Source organism: Dasypus novemcinctus, chromosome 4 (genome assembly GCF_030445035.2).
Source record: "Dasypus novemcinctus isolate mDasNov1 chromosome 4, mDasNov1.1.hap2, whole genome shotgun sequence".
Taxonomy (NCBI): Eukaryota; Metazoa; Chordata; class Mammalia; order Cingulata; family Dasypodidae; genus Dasypus; species Dasypus novemcinctus.
The window spans coordinates 91,714,840-91,741,372 of NC_080676.1; the positions used below are offsets into that span (position 1 = coordinate 91,714,840).

The window sequence follows — 26,533 nt, forward strand, 5'->3', positions numbered from 1 at the left end:
GAGGATTGCATCCAGCATCCAGGTGGAATCTGAGCCTCCTCTTGACATAGAGGTGCAATGGACACAACCAATCCAATGTCCACATAGAAGAGGTGGCATTGGATTGGGAAAAGTGGACATGGTGGACGATGGGTATGGGGAAAGGCAGGAAGAGATGAGAGGTGGAGGCGTCTTTGGGACATGGAGCTGCCCTGGATGGTGCTTCAGAGGTAATCACCGGACATTGTAAATCCTCACAGGGCCCACTGGATGGAATGGAGGAGAGTATGGGCCATGATGTGAACCATTGTCTATGAGGTGCAGAGGTGCCCAAAGATGTACTTACCAAATCCAATGGATGTGTCATGATGATGGGAACGAGTGTTGTTGGGGGGGGGGGGGAGAGTGGGGGTGGGGGGGTGGGGTTGAATGGGACCTCACATATATATTTTTAATGTAATATTATTACAAAGTCAATAAAAAATAAAAATAAAAAAAATAAAAAAATAAAATAAAATATTGTAATATGTTTGTGAATATAATTGAAAAGAGAAGTTCTGCATCTCACATGTTTTTAGAAAGAAAGCAAGAAGAGAAAACACGGGAATGAACAGCACAGTGGACTCTCTTGTGTATGATGACTATGATTGATAATACAAATCTAAGAATGATTTTTCAGAAACTATATTTAACATGTATGTCACTATTGCAAGATGTTAACAATAAGGTGGCTTATGGGAAAATATAAACTAATGCAAACTATAGACTTAAGTTAATAGTAATATTTTCATATTCTTTCATCAAATGTTACTAAGATACCACTTCAAAGCTAAGTGTCAACAGGAGGACAGTATATGAGAATGTTGTATTTTTTACATGACTTTTATGCAAACCTACAACTTCCCTAATTTAAAAAATTACAATGATTAAAAAGGAACATTGTGTTAAGTGAAAAAAATCCAGATACAAATTACTAAATAAGGTATGATTCCATTTGTGTAAAATGTAAATATGAAAAAATCTATGCAATCTAAATATACTTTAAAAACAAAGAAAAAAAATTTTTTTTTAAATGTATAAAGTCATGTTTCAGTTTACTAAAGACTGCTGTGGAAATATACCAGGAATGGGCTGGCTTTCACAATGGAGTTTTATTTGCTTATAAGCTTACCGTTCAGAGGCTGTGAAAATGTCCAAATCAAGCTTCATCAGGTAATGTTTTTCTCTGGACTCCTGTCACATAGCAGGGCACAATGACAGCATCTGTAGAGCTCTGTCTTCTCCTCCAGGCTCCATTGCCCATAACTTCCTGCTTTGTGGCTTTCTCTCTGCTTCTGTGGTCTATTTATTTCAGCTTGTGATTTCCAGGACTTTCTTTCCCAGCTTCTGGGGCATTCTTTCTGTGATCTATCTTCATCCTGTTTATAAAGAACCCCAGTAATAAGATTAATACCCACCCTGAGTTATGCTTTACAGAAATAATTTAATCAAAAAGCCCTTAACTGAAGTAATCCAATCAAGAGGTCCCATCTACAATAAGTTCATACCTGCAGGAATGGATTAGCTCTAAGGACATGATCTTTTCAGGGGTACCTACAAACCTTCACAAAACACAAGTTTAGTGGATATAGGGCTTGGGAACTTTAGAAGGATTGAGAGGTGACTATAAAGGGGTATTTTTTTTTCTTTTTGGAGTAATCTGCTTTAAAATTGATTGTGGTGATGAATGCACAACTCTGTGATTATACTGAGTCATTGATTGTACACTTTTGATGGACTGTAGGGTATGTGACTATATCTCAATTAAACTGCTTAAAAAGAAAAAGAGCGCTATGAGGTTAATTAAGTCAAAGTGAAAGAAGAATTCAACAAGTCATCTGATCCTATAATATTACCAACTAATTCCTTGGCTTGTGTTGACTACTCTGACAGTGATAAACAAAATCTAATCCAATTTCCTTCAAAACTTTCACCCAATATAGTTATGTCAAGAAATTATAATGATAACTATTATAAATATAATTGGGGTTCACTTTGGGGGGTATTTTAAAATGCCTGAGTGGTGCTGGTTTGTCAGGGGAGTAGGATGCAGAGGGTGGGTTGGACTGTCCACAGAACTGGGGGAACATTGGGAGAGGGAACAGGTAAACACTAGGATCTGACAGGTACATGGTTGAAACTACAATGTTAGGAATGCTCTTTTGGCAATATGGCAAGTGAGGGTTACTGGTTTAGGGTGTTGGATGTGGGGGACATTTGGGACAAGGCTCACCTTGGGCAAGCTTCTAGGGATTGTGTGAGTGTTCATCTTGGCAGTTTGTTATACCAGTTGATAGACACCCACATAATGAGTGGCAAGGTGGTAGACTCCCATCCTGGGTAGGCCTGCTATGTTCTCAAATAGAGATGTGGGAGTCTGTCAAGAACATAGGTGCGCTTAAAAGGGGAGGACAGACCAGTGTGTCAAGTGTTTAGTGTTGTTGCAAGTAACTATGAATCTTGCCCTTCCAAGAGTGAAGCCTGGTGATTGTCCTGGGCCTGAAGGGGAGGAGGATGGAGGAATAGAATAGATGGAACAGGAGGCATTTTGGGGGCAATAGAAGTGTTCTAAATGATCTTGATATGATGGATACAGGTCATGTTAAATTACATCAAAATTTATAAAAGTGTACAGTCCAAAATATAAACCATAATGTAAACCATAGACCATGGTTAGTAGCTACGTTCCAATATTTGTACATCAGTTGTAACATATGTTCCATCCACATATAAAATGTTATAAATACGGGAAGGTGAAAAGGGGGGGGATGTTGGGTATATGGGAGTCCCCTGTATTCAGTACATGACTTTTCTGCAACCTAAAACTTCTTTGAAGAAGAAATGAAAAAAGTAAGATACTGGGGAAACATGTATCCAGTGTATTCATGTATACAGTGAAGAAAATGTCACTGTATAGGACAACAGATCTTAGAGTAATGAAAGGCAATATGTCAAAAAAAATTTTTAATATTTTTTCAATATTTTTTATTTTCACAAACTTTTATTTTTAAAAATTTTTTTGCATTTTATTTCTTATTTTTAAAACTATCATTTTTATTTCATTTCCTTATTAATAGTATTTGGCTATTTTATTGGCTTCATTTTTTTAAGAAGCTTTGAATTGCAGAAGGATTACAACTGTGGAAAGGGAGGATCACTGGTGCAGGGTGTCAGTGATGGGGGATATGTGGGTGGAAGCTCACATGGACATACATGTAAGGCATATAAATGTGTTCAAATGTTCATGGGGCATTGTCACAGTTTGCTGGAGATTCACACAATAACTGAGGGAATATCAAATTCCCATCCTGGGGAGCTCTGCCACATTCTTTAATGGAACAGTTAGAATCCCCTGAGTACAGGGGCAATGACTAGTGAAGGAGGATGGTCCATTGATGGGCTGCTGATATTGATGACTGTCCTTATGAACCTTTACTCTTGAAATTGAAACTTAGCCTAGTATTACAAGGTACATAAGAGGTGCCTCCTGGGAGCCTCTTTTTTGCTCAAATGTGAACTCTTTCTGAACCAAACTCAGCATATAAATGATTACTTTCCCCCAAGCATAGGACGTGACCCCAGGGGATGAGCCTCCCTGGCACCAAGGGATTACTACCAAGCATCAACTAGCAATGCAACTGCAAAAAGATCTTGACCAAAATGGGAAAGGCAAAGACAAATAAGTTTATATGGCTAAGAGACTTCAAAGTGAGTGGGAGCTCATTCCAGAGGTTATGCTTATGCACATCTCAGCAGGATCTCATTGACTGCCAAAGTAGATACTACCAAGAAAAGCTCAGCTCCTCAGGGTGCTAGAGACATCCAGACAGTATAGTCAGGGGAGATAGCTCAGGAGGTTGGTGCCCTGCTGGTGGGCCCTACTTTGGAATTTATGCTCCCCAGTGTGACAGATTTGGACTCAGTTTTGGTTTCCCTACACATGATTCTTCTGTCCTATTATATTTGAACCAATAATTAGTACTAGAGTTGCTAGGTGTACATCCAAAAGACTTAAAACTTTGGGCTGTCCATGTACCAGCTGGCCCTAAATCTCAACAGAGTTGCAACACCTACTCTCCAGTCCATTAGTCTCACCCGAGACAACTAACAAGGAGGTGATGATGGACAACTACCGTACCAAGGAACTGCAAGAGTCTACAACTGCAAGCAAGAGAGTCCCATCCATCTGTCCCATCGGAATGTAGACCGCTCTCAATTAGAAGTGGAGTGGACATCCCCAGCCCAGAATCCTCAGGATTGGGGAATGAACTATGGTCTAAATTAGACTTACTAGTATTCTACTACAGACCTACAGTGATTCTAGCAATAGAAGAAATTATGTCATTAGGTGGAGGCTGTGGCTACTGGAGGTTCTGAAGGCAGGGAGAGAGAAAAACAGGTATAATACATGGCATTTTGGGGGACTTGGGAGTTGTCCTGAATGACACTTCAATGACAGAAGCAGGCAATTATATATCTTGCCATAACCTACAGAATTGTGTGGGAAAGAATGTAAGCTATAATGTAAACTTTAATCCATGCTTAGTGGCAGTGCACCAAAATGTGTTAATCAATTACAATGCATGTACCACACTAATGAAGGATGTTGTTGGTGTGGGAAAATGTGGGAGGTGTGGGGAGCAGGGCATATGGGAATCCCCTATATTTTTTATGTAACATTTACGTAGTCTAGGTATCTTTTAAGAAATTTAAAAATTGAAAAAATAATAATAAAAATGCCTAAGAATCCAATGTCTTTTCTGGTATTAAATTTTATCAAACCTATGAAATCATACACAATTTATAATGAAATTTAAAGTCAAATCCAATGAGCATAAAAATAAAGTCTCTCAGCTTATTTTATTTTATATTGAAGAGCTTATTAAACATACCAAGAATGTATTAGTTGAGTAATTTCCTACTAAAGTATAATTAGTACAAATACCTGAAAAAGCTCAGAGAGCAGAATTTCAGAATGTGTACTCAAATTACTTGTTGATTTAATTAGGAGGCTAAGATTATATATGATTTTTATAGTAGATAGTGTAGATTATAGTTCACGAGCCAGTTGTACATTAGTATCATCTAATAAGGTTTTAAAAATACCGATACCTAGAATATACCCTAACAATTATATATATACATCTCTAGTGGGAGCCTGAGCGTCTGTATTTTTTTTACAACCCCCAGATGATCCTAATTTTAGGCAGAGTTGAAAATGAACAACGTAGGTATTCGAAATGTTCTCTTTTTAAGACATCTGACACATAAAAGTCCAGAAAACAAATTGTCATGAAATGAGCAAGTTGTCAAAATTTTTAAAACTATTTTTGATGTCAAAACAAAAGCATAAAAAATTTAGGAGCAGTACTGGTAGCTCCTATAAAAGCTGTTACTGGATAACTATTTGCATATAAATACTAGCTATTACTATGATGTCAGAATTATTATAGCAGTGTTAAATAATACTAAGCAAAGTTCTAAAATTACTAAGACCCAATTAATAATAAGCAAACATTTTTTATATATTTGTAAATATATAGAAAGTGATGTCCACAATTTACAACTTCCTTTGGCTGCGCAAAGGAAATTACTGGTGTGAATATTTCGAATGAGATAAGAAATAAAGCATTTCAGTTGATTTCATTTTAACTATTTTGTCCAAATTTTAACTTTTGAGTTATATCTCTAAGAATTGATTATTGAGGTCTTTAAACTTTTTCAAAATACCATTGAATGTTTCATAATGTTAAAATATACATTTGAAAATTATCTTCTGCAAAATAATTTTGTTAAAGAAATTGCTCATTAATAACTCCAAAAGTGAAAACTTAGTAGTTAAGCAACTAAAGTGAGATATAAGGTAGAAGACATTTTTACTTATTTAACTTTAAAATAAATACTTTTATAATTCCCCAAAGTTTCCAAAGAGATTTAATTGAATGCTGAGATTGTGAATAATCACTACTTTCTACAAATACTTCCCGGCATGAAAGATAATTTTATAAATTTCATGCAATAAAAAAATTAGAAATATTTGAATGCTGTTATAAAATAAGATTTAAAATATTAAGAGTAATAAAATATCTCCATTGTTCTGATTTATTAATTTTAAAAACAAGTAAATATTATAAATTCATTTTCTTAAAAATTAAACTTTTTTATGTTTTATGAATTTGTGTTCCTGAAAAGAGTTAGCTTCAATTAAAGTTTCTGTTATTAAAAAGATAGGGAAACCAGTGACCTAAATGTTGAACTATACTCATAGGAATCACTGAAAACATGTTTCCCTGTGCATTCTCTTGATCTTCAAAGTACTCATTTCTTCAAAGAAATAGATAACTGAATGAGAAAAGTAGAAGCAATCTATTTTACCAATGACTCTTTCAGTTCCTTAACATTCTTCAAATAATTGTCTCTAGGTAGTTTTCATCTTTAGAAAGAGGGATATAATAATTCCATAACAAAATTGTGTAGGGGAAGATGATAAGTCCAATTAGGTCAAATATTAATAAAAATGAGCTTGCTCTTTTGTTCTAATTAGTCCTAATAGAAGTGTTGCTGTGGTGGAAAAGGGAGAAAGGGAGAAAGGAATGAAATGGCACAAAAAGGTGGAAGGAGCATTTCTACTTATTGGTGGATGTTGGGGTTAAGTCATGAGCTGTTGATACAATTCTAAGGTCTTGATTTTTGTTTCAGCAATTTCTCACTATTGTAGCTTTCTTTCTTGCTAATTGCTATCTAGCAATCCTTCCATTTATTGGGAGTAGTGTATTAGTTTCACCATACATCTTCTCTATGTAGATAGGGTTCAAACACTTCAGTCAACATTAAAAGAGGAAATATGTCATATAGTAGTACACTAAAACTTCAACAGTTGTTTTAATCTTCACTCTATATACAGCATAAGAGATTTAAACAAGTCTGACACTAAGGTACTGATCGATAGACAGAACTTTGAAGCAGGGGTCTAAAATGACCTAACTACCAAGATAGTTGAAAGTTGAGTATGTTTCTGATAATAAATGTTCTATTGACTTGGGCGGAGAAGTTTCTATCCAAGAATTACATTGCATGAAGTAGCAAAATAAAACAGGGACAAGTTAGTGGAAACTTTCACAAAACAAATCCCTGAATTATGATTTACTAAAAGGTAATAATATGATGTATTATGCTGTAAATATGCTATAAAGAACATAATCCAAGGAAAGGAGAGGAGAGGAATCCTTTAAAGATCATTATCCAGGGAAAAGAAACTCAAAGTTCAAGACCTCACTGTATACACTGGAAAAATACATTCTTCTCTACTTATAAATTATATTAACATGATTAAGATGTGTTTTAATAAAATGTTTTTAAATAACATTTTTTTAAAAATATGTTTTTAAATAAAAGACATTGATGGGAAGTGGATGTGGCTCAAGCAATGGCACTCCTGCCTACCATATAGAATGTTCTGGGTTCAGTTCCCATGCCTCTTAAAGAAAACAGGCAAGACAGCGAGTTGATGCAATGGATAGGTGCTGTGAGCTGACACAACAAGATGATGCAATAAGAGACACAAGGAAGAAAACATTATGAGAGACACAATGAAACAGGGAGCGGAGGTGGCTCATGTGATTAAGTGTCTCCCTCCAACATGGAAGGTCCCAGGTTCTGTTCCCAGTGCCTCCTAAAAGGAAGATGAGTATACAATGAACAGACACAGCAAGTGCAAACAATGACGGGGTGGGGAGAAATAAATAGATAAAAATAAATCTTAAAAAAAAAAGACATTGAACTCAACTTGTTGTGCTTGTTTAGAAAGTATATTGCAAAAGTAAGGCCCACAGGCAGAGAAAACTGTTCTTCATCAGAGGAAAGGAGTAATTCTTAAGATTAAATGAAACATCACACATCTGCCTTGTTGAATTATATGTACCTTTTCTTATGCCATTGAGTAGCTTTGATTCAAGAACATGAACTCACCAGTGGAGGGTGATAAAGTACATTACTCTTTCATCCCTTTGGACTTCATTGATTATCTTTACAGATATTCTAAACCACCACAGTACTGGTTAATGATAAGAAATGATAAATGTGATCAGTGATAAGTACAATGTTGCAGCTCTAATACATGAAGAAAGGCCATCCTGGAATCATTAAGTAACCAGATCAAGGGTGTGGGAAACTGGTCTTTTAAGAGTTCTAAGGATTGAATGATAGAATCTTAAGACAGGAGCTTTGAAGGTCACCTGATATAATATCTCACCTGGTAGTTGAGTACTCTCTATGATCTCTCTCCTAAGATCTACTTTTGAATGCCTAATGATGTTCACCCTCCAGGGAAGTGGCTAATTATAATAAAATCCATTTCACTGTATTTTTTATCCTTTGGCCATATTTTTACTACATTGGGACACAGAGAACAAACATAATACTTATTTTCAATGTCCAAGTATTTGAAGAGAGTCTGAAAAAGATTCTGAAGAGACAAACCAGCCAATATTTCTGCTTTTCCTTTCTCCAATATGTCCTTCTCAATATAGTCCTATGGATTATGGATTTCTCTCTTACATGTAAACTTTACAAGAAAGCAACCCTATGGATGCCTTTCTGATGGTAAATCTCAGGGATTTGGACAAAATTTCTTTTTACACTATTGAATAAGATAATGTATGCAGAACTTTGGGCTTGATGGATACATTCTAGTAAATTTTACCTGAGAGGCAAAAGTGCTGCAGATGCAATGAAAAAATTGGGGAGAAAGGTAGTCCCTGTTGAAAATTACAAGATACTTCAGTCAAAACTTAATAGCTCAACTTTGTCAAAGCTGAGTTTTGCAAAGTGGACTTTCTCTCCATTAGTATGGGCTCTTAAATGATAGAGTGATCAATATATTATATGTGCTTTTATTACATGGACATTAATTTCTCTAATATGATTTAATTATAAATAAATGTTTACAAATGTTCTGAAGATTAACTCAGAATGAAACCCTGCCTCCTCCTGAATCAGTACTGATCCTTTCTAAAAGAACTGGGGAGTCTTGTAAGTTTCTTTTATTGGTATATTTCAACACAAAATTCAAGCTGATTATACATCAGGAGAATAGTATAATTAGAAATTTAGTTAAACTATATCATATTCTTTTGTTTAGACATGGCAGAACCTGATATTTTTCTTTTTTCTTTAATATTTCAAGTGTGTTCATATCCTATGATATAAATATAACCAGACAGTTCATAGCTGCAGCAGTCAAAAATCAATATAACATATATATAAAAATATTTTTATTGAGTTAATAGTAAATTTACAAAAGAAGTAGAGATAAATAATCAGATTACAGCCTACAGATTCATGGCAGCCATCCAGAAAGCCCCTGGGAACAACTGAACATGCAGTAGAATATCTTCCTGCCTGTCATTGCTAGACAGCTACTCGATTTAGTGCATATACATGTGCAAAAATTATTAAATAAGCTGTGCTGAGCCAGTATGCAACAGATTGTACAAAAGGGAAATTATCAGAAGAAAATTAAATATGATCTTGAAAAAGTAAGTAAATTTAAAAAAAAAAAGAATATTGCCTTTTCTCCCCAAACCTAACCTTTCTTCATGTAACTACAACTTTGCCAGCTGTATTACAGGAATCTCACAAAATATAACAGCTGTACGGTTGGGGGATGAAGAAGAAAATGTTTAATGTGATCACTTTAGATGTCAGTGCTATGTATCGAATTCTAAAGGCAACAACTACACAGGAAACAAAAGAGGTTTGATCAGGACCTGGTATTTCTACTTTCATTCAATGGTTCATTTTGATTCCACAAATGATATTTTCACCTTATTTTTCTTTGAGATACAGTACACTAAAGAAGCTTAACTTTGCCTATTTTTATGGATGAGAAAACCTATATAAATCACATGAGAAAAAGCAATACATATAAAATGTAACCATGAGAATGGCTGACACAGAGCTTGTGACTCTGTATACTGAGACTATTGTGACTGAATAAGTGCAACAAAAATATCCTCCAGGCTTTCCCTTACCATTCAACACTCCTGTTCAGTTATGTTTTCATGTTTATATTTTAAAAATATACCAAACATTAAATAGCTTAGATCTGCTCATCCATCTCCATTGCAATGTTGTAATACAGTGAAGAATGGGGGATGTTTGTGAAGAAAAGTGGGGCTGTACAATGGAGGTCATCTATATGGAATGCACCGTGGAAGCCTATGAGAGAAGTTTCATATCTCCAGCATCTGGTCCCAATGTTTGGCCCGCTTTGGACACAAATGATGATGTCAAATAACAGAGGAGAACAGACGGGAAGACCCATGATTCACAATCACAGTGTGAATATAATTAGGGTAGACAATATGCTGTGTACATAGAATTGCTTTCTCCCCTTTAGAAACATAATTATAAGTCATTTTATTCCTTAATTGCAGCTTATATTATATTTTAAATATGAAAGGTGAACCCAATAGAGTGAGATTAAGACTCTTGTGGAGCAAAGTTTCATGGAGATGTTGGCCCTGCGCTGCATTTTAAAGGGAAGAGGAGAGAGTTTCATGGAGAAGAGTGGGGAGTGTGAAGGACATGGGAAACAAAGAACAACATGAACAAACGTTTAGAGTCTTGGGATCAAAAGGATTATTTGGAAAAGGAAGGAAAATGAAAAAGAAAGGAAATTAATATTTAGTGAGTGCCTATAGGGTTGTAATAGTGCTTCCATTTGTTATTTAAGATTCACAAAAACTTTTCAAGGTGTCATTACATTATAATGAAGATAATAAATGATGCAACAGTATCATTTATTATCCGCATTTTTCAGATAAGAAATCTGACTGTTTAGAAGATCGTGTGGGAAGAACTTAGAATACATGCACTAATGTAAGAAGTAGCTAAAAATTAGCTAAATTTCAGAAGCCCTTGATTGCCCTATTACTTTTCCATGACCATGTAACCAATTACCTCAATCTTAGTGCTTGAAACAATACCCATTTATTTTCTCACAGCTTCTGTAGGTCAGAAGTTGGGGCATAATCAAAGTTTGGCAGTGTTCTTATTTGGAGGCTTAAGTGAGGAAAGACCCACTTTCCAGTTCCTATGGTTGTTTGCATCATTCGGTTTATTGCAACCCCATGCCTGAGAGCCTCAGTTGTTTTTGCTGACTGTGGCCAAAGATCACGCTCATCTCCTAGAAGCCTCAGTTCCTAGAGATTGACCACAGTTACTTGCCATGTGGGCATCCCTATTATGGCCACTTGCTTTGTCAAGGCAACAAGGAGTGTGTCTAGAGAAATGCATTAGCAAAGCATAGCACAATCACGGAGTGATGTGCTATCACCTTTGCCATATTCAACTGGTTAGAAACAAGTTATAGATCCTGCTCATGCTCAAGTGTAGGGTATAGTATATGGATGAACATCCAGAGGTAGGGATCAGGGAGTTATATGCAAAAGTCTGTCTGTCATGATTTCTGTATTTATAAAATTAAAGTTTAGCCTGGAACAATAAGAATTCATTAAAGGTTTTTGAGTAGGGGAGTGAAATAACCAGGATTGTGCCAAAAGAAGAACATTTTGCGTTGCTTCCAAATAGAAGCAGGAAGAGTAAAGAAATAGAATTGGAAGATGTTGTCTTGATTGCCTCGTTAATACTAGCCACAGCATACAGGGCAATCCAAAAACCACTCTCCTCTAATCATTTGCAAGTTTGGGAAGACCAAGCATTGTCTATGAAATGCCCACTCTACTGCGAGGAATTAGCACAATCTCCAGGGTGTCCTAATGATCATGAATAACAAGAGTAAAAAAAAGAATGAAGGAAAATATCATGCTTCCTAGTGAGACTCCAGGTTGCTAAGATGCACAATGCCTTGGGGATTCTGCCTTGTTTGAATTTTGCACAATGTTTCGTTTTGCAAATTGTCTGAGTCTATGGGGTCCATCCTGAACAAGGGAAAATAGCAACTTGCAACAAAAGTGACTTACGAAATTTAAACAGCAGAGAACCTCAGATAAAGTCGATGACTAGTTTCCCCAAGCATGAGTTTAAATTCTCAAGTTTATCAGAGGAAGACAGAGTGAAATCAGCTAAGGAACCGATTAACCTAATCATAAACCAAGCATGTACAACTATACTGATAATTGCACTCCAGTGAGTCACTTATAATGCCATTAGAGTGCACATTAGTCACCCTGCTGCCCTACTTGCCCAAAATATACTGCAGATTGCCAGTGTAACAGCTGTTTTTTGCTTCATAGGAGTAATAAATGTTGTGGAAACAAAGAATAATAAAGTATATACCTTCTTGTATTCTGTTAGCTGATTTCTAGTAGCTACCCAGTATTTCCTCTAATAAATAAATATTTAATAAATAAATGTACATCTCATGGAGAACCTCCTAATTCATACAAATGTAAAAGATTAAAAACATGTGCTCAAGTACTAATTTGTTTTTGTTTTGTTTTGTTTTTACATAAAAAGGCTTTATTTGCAAGGGAGTAGAAATTTAATTGAACAAGTCAAATCCCATATCACCATCGGACTCTTCCGATTCCTCCTTTTCCTCTTTCTTCTCTGCTGCACCTGGGGCTGAGCTGGCAGCAGGAGCCGCAGAGCCCGGGGCGGCGGCCACGGCCACAGCCCCACCGGCAGGCACACTGGCCAACTTGCCAATGCCCTGGGCAATTACATCTTCAATGTTTTTTCCACTTAGTTCACTGATGACCTTGTTGAGCGGGTCTTCATCCACCTCGATACCCACGATGTCCAGGATCTTCTTGATGTCCTTGGCGCTGGGGAAGGTATTGCCCCGGGGGCGGCCAGTAGGTCGGAGGCGACATAGCACATCTCAGAGGCGGCTGGGCGGCATCGAGGGAAAGAGGAAATGGCTAACTAGGAGTGACACTGTGCATCCAAAGGACCTTATGTCTTGGGGCAGATTTCCTGTTGAAACAAGGATCTAGAATCTTGCTAAATATAACACGAGGACCTCGATGATTTGGCATCAGGTATGAAAGAACTGTATAGATGTTATCTTCATCTTGGAAATACAAGTTCATTCATTCAACAAGTGTTTCTTGTGGACCTAAACTATTACAATACACTGTTTCATATGAATCAAATTTGGTTCTTGCTCTCAATGACTTATAATATGTGGCAATAAAAATATAAATAAATAATGGAAACGACATGTAGTAGTAGTCAATGAAGTATGAATGTGGTAGACTAAGGTAAGGGTGAACAATTCTGCATGTTTCAGAAAAGAGGGTTTCACAAGGGAAGTATTTGAGTTGGATTTTGAGGAAACTTATGACTGATAGAAAATGGAGGAGGAAGAAGGTAAAAATTATCATTCACTGCTTATATGGTATGCCACGCAAGATGCTCTGTTTGCGTAATTTCATTGAATGTTTGCATCAAGCTGTCAGTATTCACTCTTATACCTCCTTCAGTTCTTTCTTGGTTAACTTCCAAGTGCCACTTTCTGCATGTTTATGCCTGAGAGCTTTATGCCTTAACTAGGAAACATAGTTCTTTCACCTCTCAAGGAGAATTAAAGCTAAGAGGAGTAGACTTTAACTAATAATGCTTGGAAGGTAATGTATAAATACCTCAGCTCCATGTCCTTCCCGTGGGATAATTATGAGTTGTTTTTCCCCCCACAAAATCTGTACTAGTACCAATTTCAGTACAACAAACTATCACAAACTTAGTGACTTAAAAGACAAATATATCGCTGAACAGTTCTGGAGGTCAGAAGTCCAAAATGGGTCTCATTGGGCTAAAATCAAGGAGTCAGCTGTATTTCTTCTGGAAATACTAGAGGAGAAACCTTTCCTTACCTTTGCTAGCTTCTAAAGGCTCCATGCATTTCTTGGCTCAGGGCCACATTACTCAGACATCTGTATCTGCTATTACATTTATCAGCAATTCCCTGCAGAATTAGGTTCCCATCACCCTTATGGTAACTGAATTAAGAATGCAGTCCTAAACAACATACCAAGGAACTGAGAGTGCCTACAACTGCAAGCAAGGGAGTCCCATCAATCAGCTGTATGAGATTGAAGCCCCCCTCAATTAATGGTGGAGTGGGAATCACCATCCCAGAGTCCTCAGGATTGGGAAACAAACTATGGACTAAAATAAACTTACTAGGATTCTACTATAGACTACTTGTGAATCTAGCAATGGAAGAAATACCACTGTTGTGAAGGCAATGACCCATGGATGTTCTGGGGTTAGGGAAAGGGAAAAACAGGTGTAAGAGGGGGCATTTCTGGGACTTGGGAATCATCTGAATGACATTACAATGACAGATAACAGGCCTTTATATATCCAGCCATAACCTACAGAGTCGAATGGGAGAGAGTGTAAACCACAATGTAAACTATAATCCATGTTTAGTGGCAATGCTCCTAAATTTGTTTATAAATGTCAATGAATGTACCACACTTATGAAAGATGTTGCTAACGTGGGAAAACGTGGGAGGGTGCGGAGCGGGGCATATGGGAATCCCCTATATATTCTTTGTAACATTTATGTAATTGAAGTATCTTTTAATAAATAAAAAAAAGTGGAAAGAAAACAAAAAAGAATTTGCAGTCCTTATTAGCAGCCTTCCCTTATTTTTTCCCTACTTCCCTCTTGGTGTTCCTTGAACTTTCCATAAAAACTACTTGCCCTGTAATCAATTCTTAGTCCTCAGGAAACCCAACTTAAGACAAAACCTATTTTGTGGTCAATGTGAATTTTTTTGTATTGTTGGGCAAATAAATTCTAGAGAGATTGGTAGCTTCTTAAAATTATCAGAGCTAGGAACTGTGGAACTTCAAAGAATTTTTTCTTTAACACCTTTCTGTATTTTATGATTAGTGTAATAAGAGTAGTAGCAGTAGTTTTATTAGTAGAAATAGTAAACCTAATAATATTAATAATTACAATAATTAAAAAGCACAACTGTAATTACAATAACATAAACCCCAAAGTCTACCACTTTAACATAGCATAGCACTTTAAAGTTCACAATGTACTTTTATATATTCATTTGAGTTTTGCAACAAGTCTATAATAACAGTAGTTCCCCAAATTTTCAGTGGGGAGAAATGGCACATACTCTGGTAACTTAACTTATTTGGACTCAAAGGCACAGAGACATGAAAGAGGACCTTGCATTGTCCTGTTTTGTCTCATTTTCAGAAATCTAGCTGAAATGCAGAATGCCTGAAAGCCAATGGCAAGTGATTAGGTTGGAAATATGAAGGTATCTATAGGCAATGTAATTAAAGAACAGGGGCATTCAATTAGTCTGTAGCTAAGAATGACAGTGTTTTTGTTGGGGCATGGAAACTTATACCAAATCCCTACTTCAGAACCTATCGAATAAATGATATCTCTTCTTGAGCCAGCTCTTAAACTTTGGGGTTGAAATTAATAAAACAAGGCAAATTGCACCCTAATCAAGTTGGTGCAGGAACTCTGTCTTAGTTTGCCACAGGCTTGCTGATGCAAAGTACCATCACAACATTTCAAAAACTTTAAATCATTTCAATAGCAATGATGAGAACAAAATTTCATAAAAACCACTTATAGGCATAGTTTGTCTTGGGGCAACATTCCCCTCCAGCTGTAGAACTGTGAAACATAGAAAGTAAGTTAACTTTTTCTAATATGTGAAGGAGGGACAGTTCAGGATAAACATTTGCATTACCATAAGGAGAAATTGGAAGGACATCAGGCATAATGGATCCCAAACATTTCCAAAAACCTACATGGCATACTTCATTAGATTTCAAAGCCTGAAAGTCATCTCTGGAATGATTTCTCCTCAGGGCCACATAGGGGTCCACCTCTTCCATGTGTTTGCCCAGTGGCCATCTTCTCGGTTCTACTCACACCAAGCATCTGGGTGGCAGTTGAGCTATAGACCTCACTCTCCAAGAATATTGGGGTGATGGCCACACTTTACCCCAAATCTGGGTGACAATCTGAAACCTCTTAGTACAATAAGGTGGTGACAATATTCTCCATAAGCTCTGGTATATTGGCCCAACTCCTTCAGAAGAGTGGGATGGACACCTAAATCTCTCTAATCTTCTGGGAATGTGTTCCATCCTCCCTGCAACCTAGGGCATCCAAACTCTTCTAAACAATGGGATGGAAGATCCACACTTTTCAAATACTGGGGCAAACTCACGCTTTCAGTCCACATGGTTAGGGTCCCAAACCTGGCCCAAGAAGAAGTCCCATGTCCAGACCTCAAATTCCATGGTCACCTTTTGAAGTCATTTTTCTTTCAGTCTTTCCCCTCTCTGTCCCTTTTCATCTAAGCTGACAGTGATTCCATTCATAGTTTAGGGCACAGGAAACAGAGGTCCAAGTAATCAGACAGTAAGACTTTCCACAAGTCCTTCCTGGATAACTGCATTTCCAGTCCTGACTTGCAGGGAAGTGGCTGCCTATTTTTCATATCCTCATATGGGGCACTGTCCTCTCGGGGCTTATTTTCTGGTAACTTGTAGTTTCTCAAACCATACATTTCCAGTTTCTTTGTGCCCAGGAGTTTAGTTCTCAGTTTATATCTTTCTTCTTGCATTTTGCTATAAACTATAAGCAGAAGTCAGGCAGCATTTTCCACATTTAATTTGGAAATCTCTTCAGCTAAATGTCTGATCTTGTCATTTTCAATTTCTGCCTTCTATCTAACATCAGGAGTCAATTTTGCCAAGTTCTCTGCCACATTAAAGCAAGGATCACTTTACTTCCAGTCACAGTCATCATTTCTGCTAATGCCTCTTCAGAAATCACCTTAGGGTCCATATTCCTACCAATAGTCTCTTCAAAGTAATCTAGGTCTTTTCTATGAATCACCTCAGAGTTCCTCAAAAAAAAAAAAATACCCCTCACCTCACCCATTTATAAAGCTATTCCAACATTTTTGATAATTGTAAGCAACACAGGTCCCACTCTCCTTGTATAGTTCATGCCTTAGTTGGCCACAGGGCTGCTGATGCCAAGTACCAGAAATCTGTTGGCTTTTATAAGGGGAATTTTATTCAGTGCAAAAGCTTACAATTCTGAGACTGTGAAATGTCCAAATCAGGGCATCAACACAGATATTTTTTCAGGGTTCTATCATGTGGCAAAGCAGTATAGCCACCAATCTCTGCTGATGTCTCTGCCTTTCCTTCCAGAATCTACCACCTCCCTGAGCTCAGCTGTGGGCAACCAGGCACAGGGCTTGTATCTTCAGCCTTGAGTTGCTCCATAGGCCCAGCTTTTCGGGGGTTTTGTACTTAAGCTTTGACTGCTAGTAATCCTTGAGTCCTCTCTCACACAGCAGGATCAAAAATGGTGACTTCCTTTCTCTTTCTCTCTTTCTGTGTCTCCATTTATATCAGACCCAGCAAGAGGGTGGAGACCCATGCTGGCTCACACTTAACTGACACAGTTCAATCAAGAGCCCTAAACTGATCTTAACAAGTAATCTAATCAATGGCTCCTTAACTGAATATAATGCAAACAAAGAGCCCCTCACCAACAGGAATGGATTAGTTTAAGAACATAATCTTTTTCTGCAATTCACAAAATTCAAACTGTCCCAGTCTCAATTTCAAGGAGTTTATAAAACAAGTAGAAGAATTTGTGTTTTTCATTAGTAATAGAACTGTGTCAGAGCTTTAAGGGGCCTCAGTTTAAAACCAGAATCTAGAATACATGATTACTGAGATGCTCTAAAAAATATAAATCACTTAGTACATTCAATTTAGTTCAGTATTGTCAGGACCAGGGAATGACTTATATGAACATAAACTATGTCTTCTAGAGGCCTTGGGCCACTGCTTCTCTAAATTTAACATGCACTAGGATTCTTGTTAAAATGCAGATTTTAATTCAGTAGGGCTTGGGTCATTTCTAAAACATAAAAGATCTTGAATATCTTTATATTTAAGTCAAAAGCGAACATTTAAATTATCTTTATAATTAGGAATTTCCATAACTCTGTAAATGAGCAAGATGCTCTAGATGTTTCTAACCTTTCAAAGTCAAATGTTTTTGTTATTTCTGAAGATAGCTATCATTCCCCAAAGCCTGTGCTGTTTTTATTGAAAGAGATTACTTTCACTTGTACAGCTGAGTCCAAATGCTTTTCACTTGAAAGTGAATCCCTCATTCATCTGAGTGTTTTATGTCAATGTCATATAATTATACCCTAATTAAATAAAGGCACAAGGTAATATACCAGCAGAGATATTAAGAAGTCTTAGCTTAAAAATGAGTTATTGAATGACAATACCTGAAACAGTATCCCAAGCAAGGAATGAATAAGGAAATAAGATGCTACAAATGGTAAAATATAAATATATTTTTAATTCTGTTCTTTTCTAAGATAAATGAATACAAGCTAAGATCTGGGCAAGTTAATTCTTTCAGTTCAAACTTGTCAATTCTACCCAGTCCTCTCCAAAATATTAAAATACTACTACTCTCAGATGATTCTTCTGTTGCTTTTGATTAATATCTAGGCTGTTAACTCTGAAAATGTTAACATTTTTACATTTTACCTTTCACTGACTTTAAACAGGATTCTCTTTCATTGGTTATGAAATTCCTGTTTCTTCAGTCCTTTCTCAATTTTTAACTTTTCAGCATTAATTGACTAATTAAGAATAAGAAACACTTGTGTGCATTGAGTCCAGGATACTGTACTTCCTTATAAGCTTTTTCATGATTCAGAAAAATATGGAAATCTATCTTCTAGATAGCTGGAAAGGAAGATAACAACTCTTTCTTATATATAGTTGTACACAATGCTTACTAAGGGCACTTTATTAAAAGGAAAGAAACTGAGAATATATTCCGTGTTTTTCCAACAATATTAGAGGTTCTGCTCCTGTTAGCATCCATGTTGATACAGTGGCTTTTCTAAAGCCTACAGGCCTAGGACTGGTTCTTCACCAAATTCATATGACTTTGCCATCACTGACCTTGGGCCCAAGGATCCTGCTACTAAATCTATTTACTTGGTCCATGCGGGTTGCCTCCATGAGTATCTTTAGAACCAGGCAACTTCAGGATGTCTTAGATTCTGAGATGTCTAAGACCCAGGGCAGCTCTTTACTCTATTGCATTTTCTGGCATTTCTTAAATTTTTGTGACTTACCCCTGCCCATCTAGTTATAGATTTTTCAGTTGAACATCTTCAGAAGAGTTCTTCCTCTGCTATAAAATTGTCAATGCCAAAAGCTTTTTCTCTCTAGGCATATCTGATTAGAACTTCTGTGTTGGTTAGGAGAGGGGTTCCATACTGAGAAGCCCTGACATGCATGTTTTATGAACTTCAAGAAATGACACACAGGCATATATTCTACAAGAAGACTGTTAACAACATGAATTACCATTTATTGATTTCACAATAGGTACCATGGCCCTGTTTTATAAATATACTATTTCTCCATTCACAACATTTCTGTAATGTAGTTTAAATTATTATTTCTATTTGACAGTCAATACAACTAAAGATTATGAGGTTGAATCACTTGACAAAGGTCACACAACCAGTAACTATCAAAGGCTAGCTCTGAATCTAAGTTTCTCTGCCCCTTTCCACAAAATCACACTGCTATTGTCTCATTATCATTGATTCTATTTCAAAGTTTCACTTTAGCCCAGAAAAATTTACTTGAGTTACTTAATCTTTCTACAAAATAGACAACAGAAAATCAGGCAATAAAATATTGGAGTTGGTAGTGTTCTGTTGCAAGAATTAGGTTAGCAGATACCACACATGTACCTGCAATCAGGAATTTCTACACTATATGGTAAAATAAGCCTCTCTGACCATACATGGTGATAATTTCAATTGGAAGAAGAGTTCTCAAAACATTGAACAGATATTTGACATAATATAGAATAAGATTATACATGTTCATCAGGTTTTGAGTAACAGAGTACTAAGAGATTTATATTGTACTGATGGAATTGAATACAAGATTAAAGTTTTAAGACATGACCAACTTTCAGGATTGAAAGTTAATTACATTCTTTGATGTTAGTTCAGATTGAGTCCTAATTAGTCAAATTTGACCTGAAAGAGAGCTTTTCAATATATATAGTTGCTAAAGAGTTTCATTTCTAAAATAAAACATATGGTGAAAGTCAATCATGAATATGGTCATGATTAATTGCAGTGCTTATAATGCCATTGCAAATTTCTGTTTTGGCAAAAGAGGGCTACAATTTCCACTTTCTTCACTATCAGGGAATGGGTGCATTTCGAAAGTAACATCATATTTTATAAATCAAGATTCAACCAAAATAATAACATTATAATATCCTAAGTCTTAAAATATGATCAAGTTATAGTACAAATTTCCTGGTCATTTCTAAATATTTCTCTCTTATTTACACTGTCATACTAATTTGGAGTCAAATGCAGACATCTTTAACAATCACCTCCATATCGATGAAGGTTAAATGGGTCTAAAGTATTGCATCAAATAGGAAAAGAGCAATAGGAAGAAAATAATTCTGCTCTTCATGTCCACTTTGGAACAAATTTCAGCTATCTAAATTGCAGTTCACCATCAGTGTGTCTAATCTTGTACTTTTCTCTCAAACACCAGGGAAAGACTGACACTTTAGAATAGTGTTCTCCACATTGTAGTCTAATAGTTCATCACAGATCTTGGCCATTCTTCATGTTCATTGGTCCCCCCACATCCAGACTCCCTTTTTTCTCCTTATCAAGAACTTTTAGCAAAGAGGACTTAGGGCAACAGTGAGCAAGAGAAAAGAAAAAGAAACACATTGAGCAACAACAAAAATAATAACACATTTGTAACTTAGTACAAAACTTTGGGTCCAAAGTTTATATCATAATGTTCTTTGTAAGATTAAATATGGTAAAACTGTCAATGGTTTATTATTTATTATCCTTATTTAACAGAAGAGAATATTGAGATGTATACAGGTTGAATGACTTGTTCAAGATCCCACAACTGAGCAGCTGGTGAACTAAGATTCAAACCAAGGCAGTAAGTGTGACTCCAAACTTCAGTCTCAACCACTCTATTTGAAAACACTAATCTGAATATATTACAATCATTTTAAACAAATGCCTGAAAACAGTTTGCATCATTAATTAAATGAATTACAAAATTCTATAAAAACCTTGGCCCTTTCAACTGTGTGATACACTTAAGGAAAGTCCTAAAAGAAATCCAATATACTGTTTTCTTAAAAACTAAAATTAATAAAAATAAGCTGCTTAGCTTTCAATCATTCCAATGAAAATGTATTCATTTATTCAACAAATAGTTAGAACCTACTCTGTACCAAGCAATACTCTAGTACTTGGGACAGAGTAATGAAAAAAATAGACAAAAGTCCCTACCATGTAAAGTTATAAACTGTAGGGTGGCACCGTGTGGGAGCGCGGCGACAGCAAGGGTCGGCTCGTCTCCAGGCGCCGGTGGGAGTTGGACCCGGGTGGCCGGAACGGGTGTTAAGGCCCTCCGCTTGGGGTTCGGGCGTACTGCCCGCCCCTCTGCCCAGCTGCACCCGCTTCCCCCTCGGTGGCCTAACCCCGCCTCTCCCCCGAGGGCCAAAGCCGGGCGCCATGACAGCGCCGCCTCGCTGCCGCGGAGAACCCTGGCTACCCCGTCTTCTGCCCGCAACCAGTGATGCACCCCTGCACGAACCTATCAGCCGTCTGCCGCCCCCCGCCACGCCCCCTGCCCCTCCCCCATCTTCGCCCTATATTAACCGCTGTACTTCCTGAATAAATCAGACTTACGCACAGATCCTGGTCTCCTCGGTAGTCTTCTTCCTACCGCGCGTCCTCCGCACCTTGCCGGCCCCGAGCGCCTTCTCGGAAGGCCCCTCCGTGTGTTGCAGCCCTCCGCCCGAGCCCACACCGCCCCTGCAGCGGCCCTCCGGGCGAGCCCACACTGCGACAATAAACTAGTGGAGAAAGACAGACATTATTTTACCAGGTAGTAAATTATACAGAGAAGTAAAAACAGGAAAGGGTAATGGAGATTGGCAATTTTAAATAAGGTCGTTTGTAAAGTCCTAATTGAAAATGTGCCATTTGAGTAAACACTTGAAGACGATCAGAGAACAAGCCTTACAACAATTTGATGGAAAACATTTCACACATATGAAACAGTCAGTCAGACAAAGGTGTTGAGTTGGGAGAATGCCTGCCATAAGCAAGGAAAAGGAAAACCACTAGGGGAGAAGCAAAACGGGAAGGCTCAGAATGAAAGCGGATAGTCAGAGAAGTAACAGAATGATATATCATGTGGGCCTTTTAGAGCATGACAAAGGCTTTTATTTTTACTGTGAATGAGATGGGTAGACAATGGAGACTTTTGAGCAATAGAGAGACACGTTTACATTTAGCAGTGTCCCACAATCTCCTGAGTTGAAAATAAGCTACAAGGGGAACAAGACAGAAATTGAATTTAGAAGGAGGCTAATGGTTGTGTTTCCGGTGAGAGATGAAGGAGTTTGGCCCATGGTGATGATAGTGAAGATGGTAACAAGCAGTGGAATCTACAAAGTATTTTGAAGGTAGAGCTGAAAGGATTTACCAATGGATTAAATGTGGTCTATGAGAGCTTCATTTGGGACATGCTGAGTTTGAGATGTCTGTTAGACCTCCAAATGGAGAGGTAAACTTGTGGATCTGATATTTAAGGGTAGACCAGGTTGAAGATTACATTTTGGAAGTAGTCAGCATGTTGAGAGAGATAGGGCTGTATGAGTGAGTGTAGATTAAGGGATGAAAAGGTCAAAGGACTGAGTCCTAAAATGTCCCCAAATTTAGAGGTCAGGGTGATGAAGAAGAACCATAGAGGGGAAGTAGGGCCAGTTCACAGAAGAAAAACAAGAGAGTGTGTGCCAGTGGAAAAAATGAATTTCAAGGAGTAGGGTATCAGATATTCATGAAATAAGAACTGAGTATTAACCACTGGATTTAGCAAAATGAAGGTCTTTGGTTTCAGTGGAGTCATAGGAAAGAAATTTTTATTGTACCAGGCTTAAAAATATCTCTAGGAAGAAAGGAATTGGTGGTAGTGAGTACAGGCTAATTTTTGAGGGTGTTACTGTTAATAGAAAGATGAACAGTGCAGTGACTTGGAGTCAAGACAATTGTTTAAGATGATATAAATAACAGCATATTTAAATGTTGATGGACATGGGACAGGAAAGAGAGAATTTACTGATATAAGAAAGATAGGATAAATTACTGGAGCAACAACCTTAAGTATGAAATATGGGATCTAGTATACAAGTGGAAAAATTATCCTTAGAGAGTAATTAAGACATTTGAAACCCTCCAGGTGATACAGACGAGGCATGTTCAACAAGAGATACCAGAATGTACAGATACACATACTGGTGAGTAAGTGGATATGGTATTGGGTATTCAGTGGTTTGATTTTTCCCAGCAAGATAAGAAGCAAGGACACCACTGAAAGAAGAATTATGATCTCAATGTTAAGGCAACATTTTTGGTTTTCCTTTTAACTCTCATTATGTTTTGGCACTGAGTTTATTGTTGTACACTTTTTTACTCAGCCACTTCAGTTTTTAATTCCTTTAAAAATCTTTCCAGATTACTTGAATGAATTAGTTCCTTAGGTAGTAAATATTCTTATTGGGAACTACAGCAACAGAGAAGCAACAGCAATACTGGAATTCAGCCATAGGCACCAGGAATCCTTCTTAAATCTCTGACTGCATTCTTTTCAACAGTAGCAACTTCCAACAGGATGGGAAGACTAGGGTGCCTGGCAATTGCAGCTTAAGGTGAACATAACAAAGAAAACAACAACAAAAAAAAATGACAATAAGGAAGGCACTGTTGTTCAACAGGAGATGCCTCTTCGAAAAGTCATTTTCTTATTTTTTTTTTCCAGCGTTGATCAAGTTGTCGTAAGTACCAAAATAACATTAAAGTCTCAGATAGAGCCTGTACCACTTTATTTATTCACCCTGTCAGCACTGCAGGGTTTAACTCCTCTGTCCCCAGGGATACATGCAGCCACCAGAGGAAATTATCCTGTTTGAGCATTCCTTGGAAAGTGAGGATACATATAGATATTCAAAATAAACTTCAGAAGCAAATATAGGGACTATTTTCTCTGAAATAACTTAAATGGAAATGAATTTCCTCTTGTTTCTATAAAACTCCATTGTTAGTAGATAGTTTGAAATGACTATGACCAGTTTTGTCCTCAATTGAAGAAAAATAAATGTTTTCTGGGTTAACGAAAGGCCTATATAAATGCCCTTGTGCAAAGGGCAATACTGAAGGATGATCTCTTGTATATTGTTTTTTATTTTATTTTCTTTACATTTTATTTTGGAAGGTTATTGTCTCTGACTCCTGACTCTTATTCCAAACTACTGTGCTCCATGTTCTGATAAAAATTTGGTCTGAGGAGAGAAATAATATGATACTCACTACTGACAGCAAGAAAAAGTGAATTTATCTATTACCTCCACAATTGGCATATTCTTAAGTGATTGACCCAATAATGGGAACATGGGAAGTCTTCTAACTCCATCATTCTTCACTTTAACCAATTTTCTATTTTAATCATTTCATATAGATGTGGATGACTAAATATGAAATATAATTAAGGATTCAATCTATAGTTATTAGTGAAAAAGAAGGTAAAATTTCACTTATATTGTCCCATTACTTATCTTTAATTTTGTAATACTAGTACTTTTTAAAGTTCAAATAAGTAATATAAAAAAACATTGAAGTTCAGATAAAGATTAAAGAAATTTTACAGCACAGTGAGTTGAGTCAAAGGCAGAAAAACACTTTTGCATTTACATAAAACACCTATGAATCATCAATGACCTTTCAAATACTGTTTTAAACATCTACCCCTGAGACTTTTTGGCTAAGCATTGATCAAAGAACAGTTAAGTCTGAATGAATCTAAACTATAATTTTAAGAATTTTAATCATTCTATTTAAATTCTAATATCTATTTTTTGACATCTGGATAAACTCATCATTCAATGTACCAGTAAATGACTTTGGGGATCTCCAGGAATTATTTTACTTATTGTCATTTTTTTTTTTTTATTATATGACTTCAGAATAGGGATTAGAACTCTTCATTGTAAATCCTATTTGCAACACATAATTTCAATAGTTCTTTATGTACATGTTCTTGAAAATATTGGTTTGGCTTTAATCACCAGTAGAATATAATATCTGGGATCGTTAATACCATTTTTTTTCCTTTAGAAAACTGATGCAGTATCTAACTTCTGTGAATGCCTTAAGGCTGTTGGACTGACAGTTTCTCAGAGGATTTAATCAAAAGAGAAAAGAAAAATGTCATTTTCATATGAAAATATAACTCTCTTGACAGTACCCTATGCATTGTTTCTAACTATTCTTAGAAAATTATACACTGTATGTAATTTCTCATAACAGTTCTCTTATTCTCTTTCCACGTTCAGCAGTTTTTCCTGTTTTATTACCACTTATTACCATTATTTCCTTCTCCAACTCTTCTTGCCCCAGTAACTATTTATATACACCATATGTGTCAACATATACTTCTTGAACTTTCATCTCTTCCCATTGTCTCTTACTTATTTTTTGCTTGTCTGTTTTGAAGCCATACAATCATTTATTCTGCATTTGAGTTCCTGGGTTCGTAGGTCTGCACGCGGGAGCAGGTCCACTCGCGCCTTCTCTGCATTGACTGAAGTGCACCAGCCCGCCCAGGAAGGCTGTGTCCTGCGGCTGAGTTAGGGCCTCCAAGGCTCAGGAGGCTCCCCCCAGAGAGCGCAGGAACCAGAGCAAACAGAAGAGAAGGCCACAGGCACGGCTTCGGGGCTTCGGGGCATCGGGCAGCGAGCAGGTGGTGTCTCTGCCGTCCCACAGGACTGCGGGGCAGCGAGGGCCTGGCTCTTTGTACGCAGCCCCACCGGCGCGGCCTCAGCAGCAGGAACGCCGCGCTCCCCAGCGGGCCAGGGCCGCCGCCAGCCTTCTCCGGGCAGCGTGGGAGAATGTATTTACCATTCAGATCTGGCTTCAAATGGCTCCGAAACTTTCTTGTCATAGCTGGACCTGAAAGGAAGAGCTCTGATTTTTAGAAGCTAAATTCTTGTTGCATTTGGACAGAATGAATAATTTGTCTTTCACATTTTCTTTGTATTTCTTTTCAATACTTGTTTGACCCAACATCTTTCTGTCTCCTTTATACAATGAAAATACAAACTAAATGAGAATTAAAAAAATAATTAAAGCACTAAATTGTACAAATTACAAGTCTGTTCCAAAATATACTTACATTAAATAAAACCTGCATTTCCGTGAGAGATATACAGTAAATGACTCTAAGCATCCTGGCAAGCTTCAGGACACCTAGGCAGGGCCAACATTTCGGGAAGAAGCTGAGAAAATTTGCGTTGATCCCCATTTGTAGCGAGTTCCTTATGGCCAATCAGCGGTTACACTGAACACATCAT

General features: G+C 37.0%; 1 pseudogene; it reads right to left on the reverse strand.

The window, feature by feature from the left end:
* Positions 1-12,523: 12,523 nt before the first annotated feature.
* Positions 12,524-12,864, reverse strand: LOC101411734 (large ribosomal subunit protein P2 pseudogene; annotated as a pseudogene).
* Positions 12,865-26,533: the final 13,669 nt, after the last annotated feature.